Below are 24,786 nucleotides of genomic sequence, written 5' to 3' on the forward strand. Positions count from 1 at the left end.
TGGACCCCCGTGGTGTTTTGATGTGATCAACCAAGTTGGTTAGGTCCTGCTTTGTGTTTGATCCCTGTGTCTGAGTATGCAAGAGCTTAGGAGCGCAGGAAGTCGAGCGGAAGACGTAGCTAGCGAGAAGGACGGCATGGGAAGGGAGCCGACGGGCTCGGTGCGTCCGAAGGACGAGAGAGCTGCAGAAGAGTACACCGGTGGGCGAGAAGAATGTGTGCGGCGTTCGAGGGACATTAAGCCGGGGAGGAAGACTGCTCGAGGAGAAGGCCGTAAATTGGGTTCGGGTGAGCCATATTTCGGTTGGTCGGAATCACCCAAAAGAACGGAGCTTCGGAAGTCAAAGCGAAGGAAGAAGTGTGCTGGAGTTCAAGCTCAAGGCGCCTTCATTGGGCATTGAAGGTGCCTTCACCTTGAAGGCGCCTTGGACCAGGCCAAAATGACTGTTGAGCTTTCGGATAAAGTTTTATCCATCCACTCGATGGAGGCGCCTTGGACCCCTATTGGAGCCGCCTTAGACCCTCGAGATAGATTTTCCATGTAACGACCCAATTTTCCCTATTTCAAGTTCTAAAAGTCCATAAAAATATTTGGAAATACTTTTAAAATATTCTAGAGATTTTTAGGAATTTTTAGAGTATTTTTACGTAATTTTTGGAGGTCGTTTAGTAGGTTTACAAAAATAAAGAAGTTCTGACAAAAAACCGTTGAAGGTGAGACTCGAACCCATGACCTCGGGTCGAACCCGACCTAACCGGGTGCAGCCAACCAGCTGATCTATGCGGGTTTTGTTAACCAAGTATGGAGAGAAATAGATTTAAGGTATAGTTATAATAGAAAACCCTAGTTTTAAAAAGACCTAAATTTTCTTCCCGAGCCCGAAACCTCTTCTCCCCTTCCTCGCGACGGCGCTGTTCTTCGAGCGATCCTTCTCGGGCGAAAAGGGGCGACGGCGTTAGGTCTTTTCTCCGGCGCCGACGAAGGCTTCTTCCGGCCGGCCTTCACCCATGCATGGTCACCGCGACGCAAGGAGCTCGGGAACTCAAGGGAGCCGCCGAGATCTTCAAGCGTCACCCGAAACCCTAGAACTTGCTTCTCTTCGGTTGTAAGTCCTAAAAGCAAGGGTAAGTACTACTCACCTGTGGTAGGAGTTGCTCCAAAATTAGGGTTTCATTTTCTTGTTTTCGGATTGTAGTTCTCCTTGTTTTGAATCTGTCGTGAGTTTCCCTATTGGATGATTTCTGCGGTGAGTCTTGGATAAGTAGTTCTTCTTGTTTCCGAAGCTTGCATGAGTTTCCTTGCTTTCTCTGATTTCGGATCATATGTACAGCCGGTTGGTTGTGCTTGCTGCTGTGAAGCAAAGAAGGAAGAAGGGGTTTTGAGTGGATTAGTTTTCTTTGGGTTAGGCTTGATTTATTATGCTTCAATTCAGCAAGCTTGATTCCTTAATTTCAGATTTTGTGCTAAGTAATGAACATAGAATGTGTTAGATTAATTTTTAACATGTAGTTGGTTCATTGTCATTGCTTGGTTTCAGTTTGTTTGAAGCATGCTTAAAGGTTTTCTTTTACTCTATGAAAACAGGAGCTGTGAATAAGTTTTTATAGGCAGTTTAGATATTTGTGTTGCCTTATGTTGTGAACATGTTTGCAGGGGGGTTTTAGTTCAGCAGATCTTTAGTTTGAACAGCTAGTGTGACTTGCTTTCCTGGATTTATGTTTGGTACAACATGCTTAGAGAATTCAGATTCATTGTCCTTGATTTATGTTTAGTACAGCATGCTTAGAGAGTTCAGACTTGCTTTCCTTGATTTATGTTTATTGTAGCATGCTTAGAGAGTTTGGATTTGTTTTCCTTTAATTAGTTAGAATGGTTTAGCTTTTTCCTTACTACTTAAAAAGGCAAGAACAACTCTTTAATTAGTTAGGATGGTTTAGCATTTTCCTTGCTACTCAAAAAGGCAAGAACAACCCTTTAATTATTAGAATGGTTTAGCATTTTCCTTGCAACTCAAAGGGCAAGAACAACCCTTATCTAGTTAGAAGGGCAGCCTTTATTTAAAGTATGTAGTATTAGAATAGCATAAGTCATATTAGTTTTTAATTCTGTTTCATTCGCAGATTTTTAATGATTCACGTGTGCAGATTTTTGTTATTCACATGTGCAGATTTTTAGTATTCATATGAACAGATTTTAGCATATAGTAGCATGATGATTTTTATTTTCCTTTGCTTTAAGATGTGCATGAATAGATTATAACATATAGTAATATGTTGATTTTTGTTTCCCTTTGCGTTAAGATATGCATGAACAGATTTTAGCATATACATGTATACACATAGCATTTAGTTTGGACTTTCCTTGCTATAATGAGCAGCTATAAGTAAGAAAAAGACCAAGGTCTAGTTAAAAAGAGATAACAAGTAAATTAAAGTAAGAGGCTAGTACCCGACTTTCGATGTTGTCGTTAAACAAATCCAGGTGACCATTTCCGAGGTCTCGGCCCTGGTAAGACCGAGGTCTTTACCCTGTGGGACTACAGCAGTCTCTATTAGGGAGCGCACATAAGATGGTACTAAGCCTGGGCCCAAAGAAAAAGAAGAAGAAAGAAAAAAAAAGAAGAAAGAAAAGTAAAAGTAAAAGAAATTAAAAGATTAATTTCAAGTATAAAGCTATAAGTAAATGAAACAAGTATCACCTATATTTAGAATTTGCAGAAGTTTAGTTCCTTTAATTCTAAGCATACCGCATGAGTTTCATTACTTTTCTTATCAGTTTAGTGAGCATGATTAGTTTTATTTCCAGTATTCAGCTTTATTCTGGTATATCATGAGTATGCAGTTTATTTGAGTACCTTGCTATTAGATGAGTACATATAGCTTTTCTTTTAGCATTTCAATTTTAGTATCGTTTGCATTTTTATGCACTTCGAGTTTTTGTGAGATAGTATAGTACTTACTAAGCGTTTCGCTTATAGATCTATTTTTCCTCCTACTGCAGATAAAGGAAAAGCTAAAGTATGAAAGGAAGGCGACAACGTGGTGGTGATGAAAGTGTGTGATGACTGGAGAGATCCAGAGTTTGCTGGCAAATTGTCAAGACTTTTCTGTTTAGAGTTCTTTTAGTTTTCCTTAAATGTTATTATGAGTTGAGATGGTAATTAAGTTTATTCCGCACTTGTAGTTGGGTCCTATTGTTGGAGTGATATAGTTGTTTGCTATTGCTAGAGTAGTTTCCTTCTTCTTATTGTGTTATTATACTGCGTGGTTGTGAAAAAGTATGTTCCAGCCGCCTGTGGCTGTGTATATAGTGTCTGTATGGTTGATTTGGTCACCGGTACAGGGGAGACTCTGCCGAAATTTTTCGGTAGGACTTCCTCTGGGGCCGTGATAAATCTAAGTATTGCTAATATTAGCATAAGTGACACTAGTAAGTAGAGTAGTAGTTAGGTAACGGTCGCCCTTAGAGAGTAGTAGTAAGAAGGGTGGTCGTTACATTCCAGAGGCTATATAAAGGCCCCTGGAGCTAGGAATTAAACATCAACTCTGTAACCAACTCTGTATTCATTCCTAGCAACTAGTGAGCGCTCTAAGTGTGTAAAAAGGGCTTCTCCGTCTACAGTGAAGGAGACTCTGCTAGTGCGATTTCCAACCGCCTTGGATTAACAACCCCCTGGTTTGTAACCAAGTTAAAAGTTTGTCTCTCTTCTATTTCTGCTATTTATTTTTTTTATTGTTGCTATCTGTTTGAGTTGAAAGACGAGGAGAGTATAGTTTTTATTTTTCAGGCAATTCACCCCCCCCCCTCTTGCCGAACTCCGCTGCACCAATAGTGTTTGCCCATCAAAAGCACTCTTACGTGCGGACCTTGGAGTAGGAGTCGCCACAGGCTCCGAACCAAGTAAAACCTTGGTGTCTTTTCTGTGTTTGTGTTATTATTCTGCTACGTTTACTCATTAAGTTTTCCGAAACAAAAGTGAAAGCTACGAGCATTATTCACCCCCCCTCTACTGCTTTCGATCCAACAATTAGTATTAGAGCGGGGTCGCTTCGAATTAGTGCAACCACCATTCAAGCAATATTTTCGTGGTAATTTTCTGATTTTTCGAAGTCGATCGTAATCGGTATCGTTAATAGATTTTATCCCATGTGAGTCAAATAAATTTATGTGTAACAACTCGAGTGTTGAATTTGTTTGAATCTAATTAGTTGGTTTATGAGTTCATTTGGTTTGTTTTCCTTGTTGGCAGGTATCACAAATTGTTGATTCTAAGTTAGGTAGTTTTGATAGTCCTCTAACTAAGTCATTTAGTTTAGTGAGGTTTCTAAAGTTAGTGTGGGGCATTCTCCTATGCTACAGCCAGATTTCCTCTTTTTGTGTCAAGTGACACTTAAGTGAGGAGCTGGCTAGGTTACTTGTATAAATATTATTGTCCCTAAGTCCTTTCAAATTTATTGTAGGGCCTTTGATATATTTAATTAAGCATTTAGTGGATGTAAACCTAATCTTAAATTCAAAGTCACATAATTGACTAACACTTAGTAGATTAAATTTAAAATTTTCAACAAGGAGTACTTTATTAATAATAAAATTAGATTCTAATTCAATATTACATATTCCAATTACCTTTTCAATTTGCCATTGTCGTTAGTTGCTACTCAGAATATCTTACCGGTTCTCCTGTACAAAAATTTTGTACAAGTCCTAAACCATTCCTAACAACCTATTGTGTTCTTTAGAAATTAAATTTGGAATCGCAAACGGAACTTAACATTATTGATTCCAAATTCAATTTATCTATTCTTAGTGGTTTAGTCTTGGATCGCAAATGATGTTTAACATTATTGATCCAAATCCACTCATGTTATAAATTTAATTAAATATTAATTTCAGAGATCAGCTTTCAGGTTAAACATGATGAGGCACTAGGCCTTCTTGGGTATGGGAGCATCCACCACTTCCTAGACAAAGCCTTTCAATGAAATTTAATATTTAATTTCCTTATAGTAACCCTAGGTTTAACAAAAAAAAATAATCGAATCACAAGTTTGAAAAATAAAAGAAACACAAAATCGAAAACATAAATTTGATTACCTAGATTCATTAGCCTCTTCTGTTTGGTATTTCAAGATCTAAATAAAATGATGAACTAGTTATGATGCGGAAACTAATAATTAGTTATACCTTTTATAGCTTATAGACCTCACGATCTTCTGCAGTATTCCTCTTCTTATCTCGGATGTCGTGTGGGCGACAATCTACCGAGACGAGAATCCGCCCAAGCCTCCTTCTCCTTACAAGTTTCGGCCACCAAGAATCTCCTAGAGATTAAGGTCTTCGGCCACCAACCAAGCTCCAAGGGACGCAAAGAAACAAAACCTCCTTTCTCTACTTCTTCTCCAAGCAAAATCCGGCCACCTCTGTCTCCTAAAGAGTTGATGTCGCTAGCCAAAGAAGAAGAAAAGGGGAAGAGGATGAGGGCCAGCCACACCAAGGAAGAGAAGAGAAATAATAGATGATAGGTTATGAGGTGAGGCACCTCTACCCTCTCTTTTATATTCCTTGGTCTTGGCAAAAAAGGAAAGTTTAATAAATAAAATTTCCTTATATTCCTTGCCAATGTTTAAGAAGGAAAATTTAATTAAAAATTCCCTTTTAAACCCTTAATGGTAGGCCACCTCATTGTCCTCCAAAAAAGGAAAGTTTTAAACACAAAATTAAAACTTCCTAATTTGTTTCCGGAAACTTTTAAAATAAAAATTTCTCTTTAAAAATTCTCTTCATGGTTGGTTATAAAAGGAAGCTTTTATAAATTAAAATCTCGATGATTACAATAAGGAAAGTTTTATCCAAAATTAAAATATTCCTTTCAATCTACAAATAAGGAAAGATATCAAATCTTTTCTCTTAATCTTTTGTAAAAACTATAAAAGGAAATATTTAAATTTTAAAACTCTCTTTTAAAACCATGAGGATGGTTACAAAAAATGAAATAAAATCTTCCTTTCAATCTACAAATAAGGAAAGATATCAAATCATTTCTCTTAATCTTTTGTAGAAACTATAAAAGGAAATATTTAAATTTTAAAACTCTCTTTTAAAACCATGAGGATGGTTACAAAAAAGGAAAGTTTTATCACAAATTAAAATCTTTCTTTTAACTACAAATAGGGAAAGATATCAAACCTTTCTCTTAATCTTTTGTAGAAAGCTATAAAAGGAAAGATTTAAATTTTAAACTCTCTTTTAAAATCATGACTTCCACATAAGGAAAGATTTTTTAAAAAATAAAATTCTTTTAATTTTATTGTGGTCGACCACCTAAGCTTGGGTTCAAGCTAGGGCCGACCACCTACTTGACCCATCTAATCTTAGTTTGGTCGGTCCTAGCTTGGGCTCCAAACTAAGCTTGGTCAGCCACCTTAAGGTGGGTATGAGTGGGTATAACACTTTATAATTAAGAGGCTACAACAGGGACCGAGAGAAGGAATTGGTTTTGGTCTCCCGATGAACTTGAGATTCCCGTGTTCGCCCCGAACACCCAACTCGAGTTCATCAATAATAACTCATACCACTAAAGAGTTATTATTGAACTACCACACCAATCCCATATTACTATATGGGCTCCTTCTTATCATGAGTGTGTTAATCTCTCTGTGTTTAAGATATAGAATGCCCACTAATTAAATGAGTTACTGACAACTCACTTAATTAATATCTAGCTCTAAGAGTAGTACCACTCAACTTCATCATCATGTCAGACTAAGTCCACCTGCAGGGTTTGCATGACAATCCTTATGAGCTCCTCTTGGGAGCATCATCAACCTAGATTACTAGGACACAATTTCATTCTATAATCAACAACACATCATATAAATAATATCATTTCCCAACTTATCGGACCTATTAATTTATCGAACTAAATCGCTCCCTTTGATAAATTAAAGAAATAAGTATTAAGTATATGTGTTTATTATTATATCATGATTAAGAGCACACACTTCCATAATAACAAAGGTCTTGTTCTTTTATGCAGTCAGTATAAAAAAACTAACCTTAAATGGTCCTGCTCAATACACTCAGAGTGTACTAGTGTAATTTTATAGTCAAGATAAACTAATACCAAATTACACTATGACTATTCCAATGGTTTGTTCCTATCCATCTTAGTCGTGAGCTACTGTTTATAATTTATAAGGAACTGATAACATGATCTTTTGTGTGTGACACCACACACCATGTTAGCTACAATATAAATTAATTAAACAACTACACTTAGCATATAAATGTAGACATTTGACCAATATGATTCTTTATTTCAAAATAAATATTTACAAAAAGCTAGGCTTTTAGTATACATTCCAACAATTGTCTCTAAAGGCAACTGCTCCTAGTCTTTTGAAGGTCAACTTCATGAACATTGTTTGATCTCCAGTCATGTGTTGGGAGGAACCACTGTCGAATATCCATTTAGATTCTTAAGAATTAGAAGAAACAAGCTTTCAATTAATGTTGACCTAAGTTCGCAATGAAGGTTAGATTAAAGTTAGGTCAAAAAATTTTTTAGGGTTTTAAAATAATTTTAAATTTTTACGTTAATTAACATTTAATTTTAATTTTAAGTTTAATTTAATTTTAATTTAATCCTTATTCATCTCACCCGATCTATGTTTTCAATCAAGAAATCCTATGATTTGTGAGATGAGTTAAGTTAAATTTCAGTGTTTGATTTAACTTATGTTAGATTTAAGTTTAGCTTTGGATTCAATAAACAGACATTCTTTGGATAAACTTCTAAGTTGTGGTGAGTCACCTGAACATCATTAGAGTAACTACGCCTTCGAGGTTTTCAAATAGTTCTATCCACTAAACTTAATAACAAAACTTTGGTCTAACCAGCTAGAATTGGTAAGGGGTAGCTTCAGTTAGTTCCACTAATCCAAATGCACTAGGTCGAAGTCATATCTTCCTAGACATGCATAGACAGAGCTTCTCTAACCTACTGTAACGACCCGCCTCCTACTAACTAAACTGTAAGGCCGGGGGTTACATTATACTGTTGCTAACTATTCTTAATGTGCGGAAAGCTGTACTAATTAAATTCTTACTCTGCTAATGACCATTACAGTCTATAAGATTAGGTTCAAAAATCTTTCTATTAATAGACATACACTAGGGAAGGAACCCAAACTTTCTACTTGATAAAAAAAACTGAAATGAGAACCTTCTGTTGGGACCTTGACGTCCGCTAGAGGGGGGTGAATAGCGTCTCACCCAAATCGTCGCTTCCTACAATGGTTAGTATGCACAGCGGAAATACAAGATAAACACTAACAATAGAAAGCAAACCTAACACGTTGATTTAACGTGGTTCGGAGATAAAGCTCCTACTCCACGGCTGTCCGTAAGGTGGACGATCCCGATTCGTCGGTGGATGATTCCCCGGAGAACTTCCGGCTAGCTCGCGTAGCTCCTTGTGGGTGGAGAAACCTCGCCACAACCTCGTACAAGCACGCTAGATCACATGGGCACTTGGAGACTCTAATTAGGGTTAACCACCACTAATTTCGTCAACTTCAACCAAGCTTCCAATGCTTGGTTATATAGGCCACGGGTTAGAAAACCCCGCCTACCAGTCGACTGCCAAAACATGCAGTCGACTGCCCTTCGTGGAAATTTGACCGTTGCAGCCCAACGGCTCGATACCAACCCTCTGTTCGCTACCAGTCGACTGCCCCAGTCGACTGCACCAGTCGACTGATGAAACCACCAGTCGACTGCTACAGTACTGCTACAGTAACACTACAGTACTACTACAGTAACGTTACAGTGCTGCTACAGTAAACCCTCATTTTGGGATTTTACCCCGAGTACATTCACTCAGCACTCGTTCTCGCCCGACCAACCTAGACCTAGCCTTCTAGCCTGCTCCATCAGCCTTGCGTCCCTCGGATGCCTCCCCATCCTTCACGTCTTGCCTTCTGGAGCTTCCATCGGCCTTGTCATTGTTGTCGGGTCTTCCTTTGCCAAGAGGTCACGCCCCCGGGACTTCATCCATTGCCAAGTCACACTTGGACTTACGTTGCCAAGACTACATGCTTGGACTTATACCACCAAGACTCACCCTTGGACTTTCCTTATTGTACCTGTATCCTGCACACTCACAATGCATATCAAATATAACAATAAACCTAACTTAAACCTTTTCCCAAACATCAAAACCTAGGGTACCCAGATTGCTCCAACAATCTCCCCCTTTTTGATGTTTGGCAACCCGTTTAAGTTAGGGAAACAATATAGCAATACATATGCAAATAAATATATGTAATCTACACATGCATAAATCATGGAACCTAATCCTAGGCTCCCCCTTCACCTAAGCTCCCCCTTGAGTTAGGATTTCTTGCAAAGGTAAACTTCTCCCCTTTTGCTAATAAATGAGCAATCGCTCCCCCTTCACCTAAGCTCCCCCTTGAGCTAGGATTTCTTGTAAAGGTATGTAAGTTTCCCACTTAAACCTAAACTTCTCCCCCTTTGCCATACATCAAAAAGAGCTCCAATAATATCCCAATTATTGGACTCTTTGACCTCTAATGACCATAAACATCATGTATTAATCCCCCATAAGATTACATACATGTTCACCACTCTTTTGGTCATTTTCTAATGCTTGAAAAATATTTTCAGACCGTATCAGTCAACTGCAAGAAGTACCAGTCGACTGCCCCCATGAAAACGAGCTTACAGAGACATTCTGTGCTCGTGAACAGTGTTACCAGTCGACTGGTAACTGTACCAGTCGACTGGTACACTATTCATGAAAAAATCAGCCTTTTCTGGCCAACTTCAGAAATGCGCCAGAAATTTCACAGACCTCCAAAAATTCCCAAATTTTGTGGAAAGGTTTATTATATCAATATCTACTTGGGAAAAATATATATAAAAATATATCTATCACAGATACCAAGATTGACACAAAATTCAAAACTAGCTAAATTGTTCAATTAAACCTTGACCTAAAGTCCTAGTTTTGGCTTCCTCTTGATGTATCTGCCCATACTAAACCATAATGCATCATTAGTATTAGTTTATATGGCATCTATACATCAAAAACTAATTTTCATGCAATATGAACTCAATTCATATTTCTATTCATGAAACTCAACTCAATTGTGTCAACCCACTATGTTAGAGACTTAAGTTCGTCTCCTAACCACTTGGCACATTTGATAACCCATCTACCATAGGTCCCAAAGGCTCTTCCTAACCTTAGGAATCTTAACATTAGTCACCTCCCTTGGTGACTCATCCACTATGGCTAGGCCACTTCGGTGCACCTCGGGTGATACTTGGCCTACAAAACTCACCTTCTTAACCTTAGACACCTTGTCTTTGATTAATTTCTTCTTGTCCTTAATCTTGGACACCTCATCCTTGCTATAATTATATGTTACCCTAGCATATTCCTTCTTATTGGCCTTGGATGACTCTCCCTTGTCCTTGGTAACACCTCTCATACCAATGTCATGTGCTACCTTAACACTTGACCTCCTTTTGGTCTTGGAAAAGATTTTTATGTTTCCAAAGCGTAACTCCCCCTAAAAATATGGTCAAACTTCCATCATTGCACCAACAATGACTTGGGGTTCCTAAATAATTAGGAAAACTAAAACTCAAAGTTTGGAGGTTCAAAATTCAATAATGAAACTAAACCTCAACCGAAACTTCACTTTGGTTTTTCTTAACCAATCCATACTTGTTTTCATCATGAAAACTCATGTAAACATTATTTAGGGTATACTTTATCAGGGAAAAATAGTTTTCTATGAAAATACTTCCTATTTTCAAAGATTGACACAAATTTGAAAACTCTTGAAAACTTCAATGTTTTCTCCTAATTTGTGTGTAACTTTTCAATGATGATTACTATCGAAAGATAGTCTTCACCAAGGGTTTTCAAAAGTATTTTGAAATCATTTTCAAAACCAATATCCAACCACGTTCTTTGGGCTCGATGCACATGACTTGTACATTAGCTTTCCCAATGATTGGAAGACACATAACTATGTGTTTTGATGAACCTAAAACTCAACAAGATGCACTAGATCATCATCTTGAGTTTTGTCCACCATCTTAACATCTCACTTGTATCTAACGTGTATTAAAACACATACAAGTCACCTTATAGTTCTTTGTGAGATGTATATTTGGTCTTGCCCTAAACTAAGGGATCATGTATCTCTATCTAGGCATTATAAAAATCATGATCATCCATCTAGGATGTTACTTGATATGATCCCTCTTATTGGAACACTTCCATACATAATAAATGCCTTATGTCCTTAATTACAAGGAAATTGACATATTGCATGATGATTAATGACATATATCAAAATAAGCAATTTTCAAAAGCAAAGCATGTTATAGCTACATGATGTATGTATGACATGACATGGTATTTTTATATTTTTCATAATAAAATGTGAATGCTAAATATGATGTCATGACATATGATGGGTAAACAATCATGGCAAGTTAGCATAAATAAAATTTACCTAGATTACCTATCTAAGTATTCTTAACCCTAGCTAACTCAAAATTTAACCCTAGATTGCCTAATTTTATCAAGAAAATGTCAAACCCCAACTTGACATTTCCTTAATTTCTTTCTAAATTTGTGTCATTTTAAGTTAAACAAATTCCTCAAAGTATGGCACATTTTACTCTTTCCAAGAGTAAATGAAATCAAATTAAAACTTAGATTCACCTTTAACCTTCTAAGTAAATGTCAAAACTCCAACTTGGCATTTCTTATCCTTTTCTAAATGTGTCAATTTAAATTAAGTTCAAAACCTCAAAGTTTAACACATTTTACTCTTCCAAAGAGTAAACATCTTACATTAGGACCTAGATTTTCCTTTAATTACCCTAAGAAGATACCAAAACCCCAATTTGGTATTTCTTATGTTTTTCCACATTGTGCCAATTTAATTCAAATATAATTCCTTAAGATTTGGCACATGTTACTCTTTCCAAGAGTGACAATTTGGATTAAGGTTTGCATTTCCCTTAATTCCATAAGAAAATGTCGAATTCCAAATTTGGCATTACTTTTGCTTCTCTCTAGTGTGTCAATTTAAATTATATTTAACTCCTCAAATTTTGACACATATATTACTCTTTCAAAGAGTAACCCTACAATCCTTTTCATTTTCAAAGGTTAACAATAACCTTGAAAATGTTCTCAAGTGTCAACTTTAACAAGTTTGGGTTAAATACCCTTCGAATTGGAGTTGACACTCTCTAAATCTATCTAGGGTGTAGAGAATATGCTCCTAGGAACCCACAACCTATTGGTGCTCCTTGGATGCTCTAGGTACTCACTAGGGATGACTTCCCTAGATACCTTCCTAAGGACCTTTCTAGGCTTTTTAGAAGCCTTGGTCACTTCTACTAGGTCACTTCTAGGAATAACTTCCCTTGTAACCTTTTTTGTGACTTTATTAGGCCTTTTTGGAGTCTTAGTCACCTTTACTAGATCAACTTTAGGGATGACCTTCCTTGCGACCTTCTTTGTGACTTTGTTAGACTTCTTAGAAGTCTTAGTCATATTTGTCTTGTCAAAAGTACTCTTAGGGATTCCTTCCCTAGTATCTTTGACTTGACCTCTACACCTAGGGTTGACCCCATAGTTATATGGAACCCTATGAAAAGAAGTCACATCCTTCTTGGCTTTAGGTTTGTATCCCAAACCCCTATCGCCATTGGATGGCTCTTGTCTAACTTTTCCTAGGTTATGCTCATTTTGACCCCTAAGTATGTTTTCCATTCTTGCTAAGGTCCTTCCTAAATTATCAAGTCTTGTCCTCAAGACTTGATTTTCACTCCATAAATCCCTAGATTTTGGGTTTTCATTTAATCTTTGAGCATTTCTATTTTTTGGCTTATATCTAAAATCCTTGGTGTTATTGCCTAAGTTGTTATTTACCTTCCTAACCTTAGGTGTGGTAAATCTAGCATAAGGAGGAATATATTTATCCTTAAGGTTATCATGCCTCCTATTCTCATGATAAATAGCATTAAGATGATAAGAGTTATTTCTAGCATGCTTTTTATCATGTGTCAACGGAATGGATTCATTAAATGATACCTTGGTTTTTACCTTGGAAGCTCCCTTCTTCTCCCACTTCTTCAAGTGCGCCAATTTTTTGAGCTCTCCTCTCCTTGGGCACTTTGTGTGGTAGTGACCCCACTCACCACATGTAAAGCACCTAATGTGCTTCTTCTCCTTCTTCTTCTTCCTACAACTCACATTAGTTTCTAAATTAACTTTAGTGAGTTTAGGGTTTACCTTCTTTACCTTCTTGAGCGAAGGACACCTACTCTTGTAGTGCACCATCTTACCACACTCAAAACATTTGATGTGGTCCTTTGTGCTCTTCTTGGTAGTTGAAGTAGAGGGTTGAGCTTCCAAGATCTCCTCTTCCTCGGATTTCTCTTCTTCCTCTTCACTTGAAGATGTGGACTCTTCCACTTCTTCATCTCTTGAGGATGTGGAAGATCTCTCCTCTTCCACCTCTTCCTTCTCTTTCTCTTCCTCCTCTTCCTTTTCCTCCTCGAATGTTGACCTCTTGTCAACATCGGATTGGTCCTTCTCTTCTTGGACCAATGAGCCATTTTCCTTGGGCTCTTCCACTCCTTGGATTTTTATAGGGTCTTCATGATAGGCAATGATCTTTTTCCAAAGATCACTTGCATTTGTGGTTTCACCTACACTCAACAAAATATTAGAAGGTAGTAAATTATGCAAAATTCTCGTTACCTCCTTGTCCGCCTCCGATTGCTCTCGTTGCTCTTCGGTCCAATGCCGAGGTCGGAGGCGTTTACCCTTCTTGTCCGTAGGAGCTTCAAATGGGTCACTCAAGACAACCCATTGATTCCAATCCATTTGGAACCATGTCTCCAACCGCTTCCTCTAATAATTGAAGTCTTCTTTGTCGTACGGAGGTGGAATTCGGATATCCCATCCGAGCGGTCCTTCGGACTCCATCTTCTTCTTCCTCTAGCTTCTTGCTCTCTTGGCGGTTAGTCCATAGAAGAGCGACCTCGCTCTGATACCACTTGTTGGGACCTTGACGTCCGCTAGAGGGGGGTGAATAGCGTCTCACCCAAATCGTCGCTTCCTACAATGGTTAGTATGCACAGCGGAAATACAAGATAAACACTAACAATAGAAAGCAAACCTAACACGTTGATTTAACGTGGTTCGGAGATAAAGCTCCTACTCCACGGCTGTCCGTAAGGTGGGCGATCCCGATCCGTCGGTGGATGATTCCCCGGAGAACTTCCGGCTAGCTCGCGTAGCTCCTTGTGGGTGGAAAAACCTCGCCACAACCTCGTACAAGCACGCTAGATCACTTGGGCACTTGGAGACTCTAATTAGGGTTAACCACCACTAATTTCGTCAACTTCAACCAAGCTTCCAATGCTTGGTTATATAGGCCACGGGTTAGAAAACCCCGCCTACCAGTCGACTGCCCTTCGTGGAAATTTGACCGTTGCAACCCAACGGCTCGATACCAACCCTCTGTTCGCTACCAGTCGACTGCCCCAGTCTGTTGGATCGAGACCACGCTAGAGGGGGGGTGAATAACGTTCGTGGCTATTTCTTTCGATTCGTAAAACAAACGAGTAAAAGCGCAGCGGAATAAAGAAATAACAAACACAGAGAGACAGGAAGATTTACTTCGTTCGGAGCCTAAAGCGACTCCTACTCGAAGGCCCGCGATCCTTGATCGCTTTCCGTGGGCAACAACTATAAGCACAATAAAACTATTACAGATTAACTATAATTTAAAGCAGTAAACAGATTATACCGACAACAAAAGACTAAATCGAAGCTCCGGGTTGTCGGGGTGTCGTTGCAGCACTTTCTGGATCGAGTCGTTAGCAGCTTGTCGCAGGGAGATTACTTAGATTGTCGTTGTGCTTGGTGCTGCACCTCGACCCTTCTTTTATATGAGGTTCCGGGCGCCTGGATCCCTTCCGGGCGCCTGGATCCCTTCCGGGCGCCTGGAGTGTGACGTGGCCAACCAACCAGGATGCTCCACGTGTCAACTTCGCGCAGGGGATAAACTTTGGTCCCGGGCGCCCGGACAGCCTTTTTCCAGCAGGTTCCTCACCTGCAAACAAAGGTTAGTCCGAGCAAAATCCCCTGCAAGACAGTGTTAGAATAAGACAAAACATCGTAAAGAAGAATTGACAGTCCGAGTCTGACTTCGGATTTCCAACCGGAAATCCTAGGTCGACCCGACGCCTACTGTTCCCTCTATGGGGAACGCGTCCTCACCTACTCCACTCAGGAGATTCACCTGTTGCCAGTCGATCCTCCAGATCGACTGGACTTTTGCTCAGCACTCGATGCTTCCGGACTTTCTGCTGGACATCCGCTTCCCGGCTAGTCCAGACTTTCACCTGGTTCGCGACACCGGGACTTTCCACCTAGGGTTACCACCCCCTAGGACTTTTGCCTGAAGCCATCGACCTGCCAAGACTTTCCACATAGGGTTACCACCCCCTATGACCTAGGGTTACCACCCCCTAGGGTTTTTCCCTTTGCCTAACCGCAGCTAGGACTTTCCTGAAATACTCATTCAACCATGTTAGATTACAACAACCCTTAACTTTGAATCTTTTGCCATTATCAAAACTCAGGTTCGATCGTCGGATGCTTCCCACACCAACAATCTCCCCCTTTTTGATTATGGCAACCCAAATTCAAAGTTAAGTAAAAAAACAAATGCATAAGTATATTAAGCAAGCTTAAGTATATAAATTCAAATGAACGCCTAACTTAAGCTAACACTTAAACTTTTTGTAAACTTTTTGTGAAGCTCCCCCTTAATACAGGGTTTCCTTTTTCTTTTGAGTTTCTCTACTTTGAATTTCTCTACTCTCCCCCTTTGTCATATATCAAAAATGAGCTAGTTTTGAAAAACTTAATTTTTCAAGACAGAATTAAAAACATTTTAACTTAGGCAAGGAAAGTGAAGGACAACACCTTAGAATTTATTTTGTTTGAATAGACATCGAAAAACATGAGCTCTTTTTGAGTCTATGGAGTCTATAGAAAAACATTGGTTTCCAAAATATTCATAGAAAAATTTCAAAATACAAGTTTCAACTTCAGAGATTTTCAAATAAATTTGCAAGGAAAAATAATTTTTAAAGCTTTAACAACTTAATGAATTTTCAAAAGGGTTTAAAAAAATTTCCAAAGAAGAAGATATTTGAAAGTTAAGTTTGGAGAAAATTTTGATAAAACTGCTTAAGGAATGTTTTTGAGATAAATTTCAGGAATACTTAAGGCAAAGGAGAAGAGATAACCTTAATTTAGTCTTAGTAAGGTTTCAGTGTTCTAAAGTCCAAGCATGAGTCAAGATTTGGTTTTGATCAGATATCAGAGCCCTTAAGTACAAACATGCTTAAACTTTTAATATTGCCTCCACCAACTGTCTAACCATTTAGCTACTTGCTGATTGCCTAGAGGCCAACAGTGTTCACCTGGTTAGTCAAGTCAAGTCAATTGATCCAGTTAGATTTGACTAAGGCTGGAAGACTTGATTTGATTACTGTTAATTTTGTATTTAATGCCCAGACTCATATTGATGCACAGAAATAAGCATTCTTGAGTCCAGGCTGTACCCTATGCATCTCACACCGTTCTATGTTTTACAAACACAATCAAGGTAAATCTAGGTGTTTGTGAGATGCTCTGGCTGAGTCCTGGGGGAACATGTTTTCTAAGGGTAAATCCTAGACTAAATCTAACTTTTGAAAGTCTAGCAAAGTGGGGATTTTGGAAAATCAATTTTGCCTAGAAGTTAAAAAAAACAAGTAAAGAATATAAAGTTATAGTATCTATTCTACCCAACACATACCTATTTGTCTTCTAAGTGAGTTGAACTCAAGTTCAGGTAAGGGGTTTGTGAAAATGTCAGCTAGGTTTGATTTTGACTCAACATAGTTGAGTATAATATCACCCTTAGCTACATGATCCCTTACAAAATGATGCTTCACCTCTATATGTTTAGTCATTGAGTGATGAATTGGGTTTTTTGTTAGATTTATTGAGCTTATATTATCAATTGAAATTTTTGTTTTATGATAATCTAGCTGATAGTCTTTAAGAGTATGCATCATCCATAACAATTGAGATGCGCATTCACCTAAGGCTATATATTCAGCTTCAGTGGTAAATAAAGCAACACTATGTTGCTTTCTACTTGACCAACTTACAAGGCATTGTCCTAAAAATTGACAACTGCCACTTGTGCTTTTTCTATCTAACTTGCATCCAGCGTAATCTGAGTCAGAATAGCCATGAAGGTCAAGAGTGCAAGTTCTAGGGTACCAGAGTCCTATATTTAGAGTACCTTTAATGTACCTAAGTATTTTTTTAACATAGGTTAAGTGTGACTCTTTTGCACAGGATTGGTATCTTGCGCACATACCTACAGCAAAAAATATATCAGGTCGGCTTGCAGTTAGGTACAATAAACTACCTATTACACTTCTATAATATTTTGGGTCTACTGGTTTTCCTACTGGGTCAGAGTCAATATTGATGTTGGTTGCCATTGGAGTGTTTATTATCTTTGAATTTTCCATGCAGAATTTTTTAATTAACTCCTTAGCATATTTAGTTTGATAAATGTGAATTCCATCTTTAGTTTGTTTTATTTGTAAGCCTAAGAAAAAATTAAGTTCACCAACCATACTCATTTCAAATTCACTTTCCATTAATTTAACAAATTCTTTTAGAAATTTAGAGTTAGTAGATCCAAAAATTATATCATCAACATAGATTTGGGCTATGAAGATGTCTTTTTCTACAGTTTTTACGAATAGAGTTGGATCTATTTGACCTTGGTTGAAGCCTTTGGAAATTAAGTGATTGGACAACCGTTCATACCATGCCCTAGGGGCTTGTTTAAGTCCATACAAGGCTTTTTTAACTTAAATACGTGAGTAGGATTGTTTAAGTCTTCAAATCCTGGGGGTTGGCTTACATAGACCTCTTCTTTGATGAAACCATTTAAAAAGGCTGACTTAACATCCATTTGGTATAATTTAAACCCTTTATTTGCTGCATAGGCTAATAGCATTCGAATGGATTCGAGTCTAGCTACCGGTGCATAGGTTTCATCATAGTCTAATCCTTCAACTTGACTAAACCCTTTGGCTACTAGTCTGGCTTTGTTTCTTATGATATCACCCTGATCATCCAACTTATTTCTAAACACCCATTTGGTGTCTATTATTGATTTATCTATGGGTTTAGGTACAAGGTCCCAGACTTGGTTTCTTTCAAATTGGGCTAATTCCTCCTGCATAGCTATGATCCAGTCCGGGTCGGGTAGTGCTTCTTCTATTGTTTTAGGTTCGATTTTAGAAATTAGGGCAATCTGACTATGGATTCTATAGGAAGATCTAGTTCTGACTCCTAGGTTTGGATCACCCAAAATTTGGTCAGGTGGATGAGAAGTACTGGCCCTAGTTGGTCTTATAATTGGGTCAGGGGCTGGTTCCTCTGGTTTATTAAGGTTTGGTTGAATTTCATCATCTTCTATATTTCTTGGTTCAACATTCACACTTATATTTGGTAGATTATTTTCTTCATCAAATATTATATTAGTTGTTTCTTCAACTTTTAGGGTGTTTTGATTGTAGACTCTATAGGCTCTACTATTTGAGGAGTATCCTAAAAATATTCCTGGGTTAGATTTGGGTGTGAATTTTCCTAAATAATCTTTAGTATTTAAAATGTGAACTTTACACCCAAATATTTTTAAATAGTTTAAGTTAGGAATTTTATGATAATATAGTTCCTAAGGGGTTTTCTTGTGAAATTTGTTGATTAAAATTCTGTTTTGAATATGATTTGCAGTATTTATTGCTTCAGCCCAAAATTGGTGATTTAAATTATATTCATTTAACATAGTTCTAGTGGCTTCTTGTAGTGTTCTATTTTTACGTTCCACTAGACCATTTTGCTGAGGGGTTCTAGGACATGAAAATTCATGTAGGTATCCATTTACTTTATAAAATTGAGTAAATCTATGATTTTCAAATTCTCCCCCGTGATCACTTCTTATTCTTTTAATTTTAGTATCTTTTTCATTTTCTATTAGTTTGCAAAAATTACTAAATATTTCATAGGTTTCATCTTTTGTTTTTAGGAATCTTACCCATGTAAACCTAGAGTAGTCATCAATTATTACTAAGCAATACTGGTTCTTGCTTAGTGACTTGGCTCCATGTGAATCAAATAGGTCAAGGTGAAGGAGCTCAAGTAACGAGTTGGTTCTTTCTAGATTTGTTGATTTGTGTGTTGACTTAGTTTGTTTTCCTTGTTGACAAGCATTACAGATTGAGTTTTCAATGAATTTTATTTTGGGCAAACCTCTAACTAGACCATTATGACTCATTTTTGAAATGAGTCTAGTGTGAGTGTGACCCAGTCTTCTGTGCCACAAGTCAGTTTCCTCTTCCTGTGTTATTAAACACTTTATTGAGGATGTGGGTAGATTGATTGAGTACATATTATTTTTCCTAAGTCCCTTAAGTGTGATTTCAGGATTTTCAATATTTTTGACTAAACATCTAGCTTTGTCAAAAGTGACTAAGTATCCGCTATCACACAATTGGCTTATACTTAGTAAGTTGAAATTGAAATTTTCAACTAATAGAACTTTTCTAATAATAAAATCGGAGCTGAGTTCGATATTACCTCTTCCGATTACTTTAAGTTGACCATTGTTGCCGAATGCAACTGATCCTAAATTTTTTAGTTTGAGCTTTGAAAACTTCAATTTATCTCCAGTCATATGTCTGGAGCATCCACTATCCAACATCCATTGATCCAACTCCTACACATAAAGTGAATGAATTGGTTTCTTGTTAATGGATAAAAAGATAGTTTGACTGAAGTGGACTCCTTAGAATTTTATCTTATCCAGGCTAAGTTAACAATAATTGGTCATATTGTTGCAATTGTTTAGAAAAGTGTTTAAAGTTTTTTTTTATTTATTATTATTATTAATTTAACTTGATTAACACTGTTTAGGTTGGAGATATTTGAATTAATTTGATTTTGAAGGATGTTTAACTTAACTTTAAGTAAGATTTAAAATTTAGTTTGCTTAGTCATCTCACCTGATCTAAATTGTCAATCAGGGAATCCTATAATTGATGTGAGATGATTTATTGTTGAATTCAGAGGTCTGGCTTAACTTTGTGTTAGATTCAGGTTTAGCTTTGGATTCAACAAGTAAGCATTCTTTGGATAAATTTCTGGGCTATGGTGAGTCACAAGGAGCTCATTAAAGTAACCATGCCTTCGAGGTTTTCCAAATAGTCCTACCCACTAAACTTAATACTAATCCTTGGTCTAACTAGTTAGGATCCATTTAAGGGTAGCTTCGGTCAGTTCCACTTGGCCAAATACACCAGGTCGAAGCCATATCTTCCTAGACATGCGATGCCCAAGCTTCCCTAACGTACTATCATCCAAAAAATTTCACCAGTACTGTGGGTCAAGTTAAACCTAGCCTATTTTACCTAACCTTAATTACCCTGCCGGGTGGTCTACTCTTGGTTACCCTTATCGGGTATATTAAGTTCGGAGGTGCCAGATAATCTGGAGCCTTCCTTTTAATTTGATTTAATTACTTAATTTCGAATTTTGAATTTCATTTAATTTTTGAATTTAATTTTTGAATTTAATTTTTGAATTTTGAATTTGAATTTCGAATTTTGAATTTCATTTTTGAATTAATAATTTAATTTTTGAATTTAATTTTTGAATTTATAATTTAATTTTTTGAATTTAATTTTTGAATTTATAATTTAATTTCGAATTTTTTATTTCATTTTTGAATTTATAATTTAATTTCTAATTTTGAATTTCATTTTTCAATTTATAATTTAATTTCGAATTTTGAATTGAAGTTTTGAATTTATAATTTAATTTCGAATTTTTAATTTTTGAATTTATAATTTAATTTCGAATTTTGAATTTTGAATTTATAATTTAATTTCGAATTTTGAATTTATAATTTAATTTCAAATTTTGAATTTTGAATTTATAATTTAATTTCGAATTTTGAATTTCATTTTTGAATTTATAATTTAATTTCAAATTTTGAATTTAATTTTTGAATTTATAATTTAATTTCGAATTTTGAATTGAATTTTTGAATTTATAGTTTAATTTCGAATTTTGAATTTAATTTTTGAATTTATAATTTAATTTCGAATTTTGAATTGAATTTTTGAATTTATAGTTTAATTTCGAATTTTGAATTTCATTTTTGAATTTATAATTTAATTTCGAATTTTGAATTTAATTTTTGAATTTATAATTTAATTTCAAATTTTGAATTGAATTTTTGAATTTATAATTTAATTTCGAATTATCGTTTTTTTCTTTGCTCCCCCTGGATCACGGCCTCGATATGGTCTATCGAGGTAATGTATTTGATCCTTCGGGACCCAGTATTGACCAAGTCCAACTTGATTGATCAATTTGGACTTGGGGACCCATGCTTGGGCTGTGTTACTACTTTGTTTGTTTATTAAGGATAAGTAAGATTTATATTTACTTTTATATCCTAGCCCAGTTCTATTGTAAATGGCCCTTTGTGTCCCAAGAATTAAGTCCAAGTTCTTGGAGCCCAAAGAAAACCGTTCTAAAGTAGTTTTTAAATCTTTAACCTGATTTTTTAGACTTGAATTTTCTTCCTCAAGTTTATGAACTTGAGTTGGAAATTCAGTCTGACTCTGGTCAGGTAAGGTTTTAGTGTCAGCCACTTCTTTAAGGACAGATACTTCCTTTAGAAGTGACTTAACTTTCAGGTTTGACTTAGCTAATTTGCGCAATAAATAGCTAACTAAAATGTTTAACCGGGAGATACTTACAGCGGGGTCTGGTCCTTCGGAAATGGATACGGATCCGTGGCTTTGCTCGGACTCCGCCTCGAACTCGCTCTCGCTTCCGGATTCGACGATTTGGTCCCGGGCCATTAATGCGAGTAGACTCGTCTGTTCGAGCTCGTCGTCGTCGTCCTCCGATGAAGATTCGTCCCATGTTGCCTTAAGGACCTTTTTCCTTCTTTGCTTTTTGACTTCCTTCAGGTTAGGGCAGTTGGATTTGATGTGCCCTTTTTGGTTGCAGCCGTAGCATGTAACTTCAAACTTCATCTTTGAGTTCTGTGAACCTTCCTTCGTTTTTACTCCCTTTTTTAGATCTCTTTTGTTGAAGCCCTTCATTTTGTAGAGCTTCTTCACGAGGTTTACCAGCTCGGTTGTAATTTCAATGTCTTCATCGTCTGAGTCTGGTTCAACCTCCGACTCCGGTTCTGTTCTTCGTCGTGATCTCGGTTCCCATGTTCGACTTGTACCTGCAACCAACGCAATACCTTTCTCGGTTGGCTGTGCATTAGTCTGCTCATGAAGTTCAAATTCACAAAATAATTCGTCTAATTTTATTGAAGACAAGTCCTTGGAAACTTTGTAGGCATCTACCATTGATGCCCACAATGTGTTCCTTGGAAATGAGTTTAAAACATACCTTATGACGTCCCGATTCTCTATCTTATGTCCGATTCCGTGAAGAGAATTGAGGATGTCTTGGATTCTCGCATGTAGAGAACTTGCCGTCTCGCCTTCCTGCATCTTTAGATTATATAATTTATTAAGTAAAAGATCTCTTTTACTTACCTTGGTATCGTTAGTGCCTTCGTGGAGTTCAACTAGCTTTTCCCAGAGCTCCTTTGTGGAAGAGAACGGGCCGACTCTGTTGAGTTCTTCTTTGGTAAGGCCGCACTGGAGGGTGCAGGTAGCTTAGGCGTCGGCTTCCACCTTTTTGATTAGAGAGGCGTCCCACTTCTCGCAGGGGGTTGGATTGCCGTCGTCATCGGAAGGTAGCTGAAGTCCCGTCTTAATGATCATCCATGTTTCAAACTGAATCTTCAGATACATCTCCATTCTTCCCTTCCAATAACCGAAATCATCTCCGGAGAATAGTGGGGGACGAACAGTACTGAACCCCTCTTGTTGAGTCATTTGTAATATGCAACAAAAACAACAAAAATATATGTTCCAAGACTACGTCTTGGATTAGTAGTGCGGGAATAAAGAATAGTAGTAATAACGAGCTCGAGTGGTGTTGCACCAACTTCGGGCAAAAGCCGATTCGATAAAAGAATTAGAATAAAGCTTTAAGGCTAAATTCTAATTGACTCCGAAAAATATAAAATCGAAAGAAAAATTTGTTTTGAAAGGTGGTTGCACCAATTCAAAACGACCCCGCTCTGATACCAATTGTTGGATCGAGACCACGCTAGAGGGGGGGTGAATAGCGTTCGTGGCTATTTCTTTCGATTCGTAAAACAAACGAGTAAAAGCGCAGCGGAATAAAGAAATAACAAACACAGAGAGACAGGAAGATTTACTTCGTTCGGAGCCTAAAGCGACTCCTACTCGAAGGCCCGCGATCCTTGATCGCTTTCCGTGGGCAACAACTATAAGCACGATAAAACTATTACAGATTAACTATAATTTAAAGCAGTAAACAGATTATACCGACAACAAAAGACTAAATCGAAGCTCCGGGTTGTCGGGGTGTCGTTGCGGCACTTTCTGGATCGAGTCGTTAGCAGCTTGTCGCAGGGAGATTACTTAGATTGTCGCTGTGTTTGTTGCTGCACCTCGACCCTTCTTTTATATGAGGTTCCGGGCGCCTGGATCCCTTCCGGGCGCCTGGAGTGTGACGTGGCCAACCAACCAGGATGCTCCACGTGTCAACTTCATGCAGGGGATAAACTTTGGTCCCGGCGGACCTCCGGCGCCGGATCCATCCGGCGCGGGCGACCTTTTTCCGGCGGTTCCTCCCAAACACTATCCTGCAACACAAAGTTAGCACAATACACATGATAAATGAAGTATAGACAGTCTTCGGACTGTCCGAGTCTGACTTCGGATTTCCCACCGGAAACCCTAGGTCGACCCGACGCCTACTGTTCCCTCTATGGGGAACGCGTCCTCACCTACTCCACTCAGGAGATTCACCTGTTGCCAGTCGATCCTCCAGATCGACTGGACTTTTGCTCAGCACTCGATGCTTCCGGACTTTCTGCTGGACATCCGCTTCCCGGCTAGTCCAGACTTTCACCTGGTTCGCGACACCAGGACTTTCCACCTAGGGTTACCACCCCCTAGGACTTTTGCCTGAAGCCATCAACCTACCAAGACTTTCCGCATAGGGTTACCACCCCCTATGACCTAGGGTTACCACCCCCTAGGGTTTTTCCCTTTGCCTAACCGCAGCTAGGACTTTCCTGAAATACTCATTCGACCATGTTAGATTACAACAACCCTTAACTTTGAATCTTTTGCCATTATCAAAACTCAGGTTCGATCGTCGGATGCTTCCCGCACCAACACAGTCGACTGCACCAGTCGAGTGATGAAACCACCAGTCGACTGCTACAGTACTGCTACAGTAAAGCTACAGTACTGCTACGGTAAACCCTAATTTTGAGATTTTACCCCGAGTACATTCACTCAGCACTCGTTCTCGCCTGACCAACCTAGACCTAGCCTTCTAGCCTCCTCCATCAGCCTTGCATCCCTCGGATGCCTCCCCATCCTTCACGTCTTGCCTTCTGGAGCTTCCATCGGCCTTGTCATTGTTGTTGGGTCTTCCTTTGCCAAGAGGTCACG

Source organism: Zingiber officinale, chromosome 9A (assembly GCF_018446385.1).
Source record: "Zingiber officinale cultivar Zhangliang chromosome 9A, Zo_v1.1, whole genome shotgun sequence".
Lineage (NCBI taxonomy): Eukaryota > Viridiplantae > Streptophyta > Magnoliopsida > Zingiberales > Zingiberaceae > Zingiber > Zingiber officinale.